Source organism: Rattus norvegicus, chromosome 9, assembly GCF_021556685.1.
Source record: "Rattus norvegicus strain SHRSP/BbbUtx chromosome 9, alternate assembly SHRSP_T2T, whole genome shotgun sequence".
Taxonomy (NCBI): domain Eukaryota; kingdom Metazoa; phylum Chordata; class Mammalia; order Rodentia; family Muridae; genus Rattus; species Rattus norvegicus.
The window spans coordinates 76,638,700-76,642,250 of NC_141542.1; positions in this window are offsets into that span (position 1 = coordinate 76,638,700).

Here is a 3,551-nt window from a genome sequence, read left to right on the forward strand (position 1 = left end):
TGGGATGCCTCCTAACCAGCTATCTGTTTCTTCAGAATTCAACCATCCCTTTTTGGAAAATAGTCTCACAAGACTCAAGAGGCTCCTGAAATACCCAAGATCCACGGTTAGGGAAGCCAAACAGTTGCTTCTGAGAAGAGTGTTGAGTGTGGCTGGGGCCAGTGAGCAGGCAGCTCTAGGGATGTAACTTTTGAGTTGTCACTGTGTTGAGGTGCACTTTTTGGTGACTATCATTGTATCATTCATGATCCTGTAAGTTACCCTCACCTATGCATCTAGAAAGTTACCTGCTAAACTCACTGCTTTGGTCCACTGTCAGTGCCTGGTCTACCCTGAACAGATGCTGTTTACATCTCCCTAGGAAGTCACACAACACTAGCATGTTTATCCCAGTTTTCTTCCATTAGATGCTTTGCTGTTCTATCCTTATGCATTTCTGCAGCCTTGTCTCCTAGAACTGTGTCCAGTGCAAACTTAGATCCCTAATCAATGTCTATTCTATCAATGACTGTAACAAAAAGGCCTAGTGGCCAGCTCACACATCATACCTAAACAGAATTAGACGCCCCTCCCCCAAGGAACAAATGACTCCAAAACCACTTTTAAGGTCTTATCATTACAATGGTATGTTTAAGGTATGACCATTACAGTGGTATGTTTAGGGTATTGCCATGTCAGGAGTGTGTTTAGGGTATTGCTATGTCAGTGGTATGTTTGTTCCTTGGACTATTTTAAGTAATGCTTCCTCCAACAGTTAGAACTGAATTCAGGAGACAAGTTACCTTTTCCTGCTCTACCTGAAACAGCCAAGGAACACAGCAGGAAGTCAGCACCACCGAATGTAGAAATGTCTCTTGGCAAACCATGCTGAACTAGTGATACTTCTGGGCAGTCATCAGGATTTCCTCAGGATATTCCTATTTATACAGGGTTGATCAAGGTCTTTAAATGGCTTATACTAGTGCCTTAAGAAATGAGTAAGGCAGAGTTGGGCATGGTGGTGTACACCTTTGATCCCAGCACTCAAGAGGCAGAGGCAGGCAGAGATCTGTGAGTTCAAGGTCAGCCAGATCTATATAGCAAGAGCTACACAGAGAAAACTGGGAAAAACAAAAACCAGAAAACAACAAAATAAAGGATTTAACACTCCTAAAATGTTTACATGAGAAAACTGAATTAAGTATATACAGTTGCCACTTTTCCACGAACATAAAACTTTATACTTAAAAATGTCCTTCATTATAGATTTTTAGAAAGTAAGAATGACTTGGGGTGTGGGGCTCCACAATGAGATCAAAACTGGGAGTAGGGCTCCCTCCCCCCCCCCCCCCCGCTTTTTTAACTTAAGACAAGGTCTCACTGTGTAACACCCTGACCAGGAAGTCACTCTGTAGACCATGGTGGCCCAAGCTCAGGGATCTACTTGCCTTGGCCTCCTGAGTGCTGGATTAAAGGCACTGGACACCATGCCCAACACGATCTTTACTTTTTAAAATATTTGTTTTAATGATTTTGTCTGTTTATGTATATGCATCAAATCAGAAACTGTCACTAAAGCACCTGAAACTGCAGTTACAGATGGTTCTGAGTCCCAAATTAAAATGTTTTATAAGTTGCTTTGGTCATAGGATCTTATCACAGCTCATGCGCACGCACACAAGCACTCACCAACGCAAAGGGTTAATTGTATAATTATGTGCACATCGAACATTGATGGTTTCCTAGCACCTGGAAGGCATAGATATATAGCTATGCATAGTTGATAAGATCGAAGTGGAATTCGAATTCCAAAGAGAGGGATTTTGTGTTTTACATAAAAATTTTAAGTGCCTTGCTTTCTCTGCGCCTTCTCCAGGTTAGGCAAGGTTTCCTTTTCATATTTGCCATGATAAATACCATTCCTTCTAGGAATCTAAAGACCGGAGGAAGTAAACTCTGCTGGTGTATGAAGTGCACTTCCTTTCAAGCTGCTACCTAGGACCTTCCTGTGCCTCCCTCACTAGGAAACAGCCTGCACCCTCACCTGTGCAGGAGAGGCTCAGCTGCCTCACACGGGACTCTCCACAGCTGATTTACCTCCCACTGCTGTTTACAACTTTTTACCACCTCCTATTTCTTTCTCTCACTTGGGACACTAGGGTGGCTAAATTCTAATGCCTGCCTCCTACACTTTGTGCTTTTTCCCTCTTATCCCTAAGAACATTCTGGAGTTTAGTAATTCAGTTTTCCCCTTTAATTGAGTTAATTAGGTATATTCAGCTTAAATGTGGGTGTGTATAAGCACACATATTTAACACAAGGCCTCAAACATGGTAACTAACTAATGGTATCACTAAATTATCCTCTAAGCCTAAATTTAAATTTAGGATGTTTATTGTAAATACTAATAGACATTGGTTAAGTATATCTGGCCTCAACATAGTTACAGACTCCATTCCTACAAAAGAGCCTACATAATCCCTCTACTCCAACGTATCCCAGGGAAGCAGGCAGCTCCAGGTGAGCCTCAGACAGAGGAGACTCACAGAAGTGAACGCAGTAAGAGCCCAGGTTTCGGCAGGAAGTAAAGGGACCAGGGAAAGGAAGAAAATTTTCAAAGAAAAGGCACATTAAAAGAAGGTTAGGTCTTTCAGACTTGTGTTGGCCTCTTATTTTCCTGTTTATGGACTGAGTTTGGCAGGTTAAATGGCTTAATACAATCCTTGCCACGATACCTGGCCTCTGCCTTTGCACACACAGTCTGAGCAGAAGCAAGGTTGCTGTGGAACTGGGATTGAGACTAAGACTAGGCAAAGGGCCAGTTTTGGATGCCACGTCCTTTTTTCTTGTCTTGATACGTGGGCCTCTCACCTTTGCTCTTCAGAGTGCCTGAATGCATGTGTGTGCATCATTGGTGTCTGGTGCCCAGGAAACAGACTTACAGATAGTTGGGAGCGGCTGCATGGGTGCAGGAAATGAAATCCAGGTCCTTTGCAGGTGCAGCAAGCACTCTGACCTGCTGAGCTGCCTCCAGCCCGGCCTTTTCAGGGGAAGGTTTGTTTTTTTAACTATTTGCTTTTTAATGTTAGGTGACTGTTTTTCCCATTCTTTCATTAACTTTTTTTTAAAAATTTATTTACAGGTTAGTTGTGTGTGTGCCATAGCATGTGTGTGGAGGCCAAAGGGCAGCTTGCAGGAGTTGATTCTTTCAGACCTGAGAACTGAACTCAGTTTATCAGAACTGGCAGCATCTTTCCCCTCTGAGCCATTTTAATGACCCTCCTGTAAGTTTTCATTTTCTTTATTTCTTCTGAGACTGAGTCTCATCCTGATCCTGATTTGAACTAGTTATGAAGCCAGTCCTAGCTCACACCCTAAGCCACCTGCTTCTACTTAAATGCTAGGGTTATAAGTGTGTGCCGTGATGCCTGGCTCCTATAGCATTGTAATTCTTTCCTAGATGCTTTCCTTCAAACAGCTAACTAAAAAGCCAAGAAATTTAAAAAAGCTACTATACTTGTAAAATATTCCTTTAAAAGGTGATTCTGAAACTCAAGTTTTAGGAGTCTGCA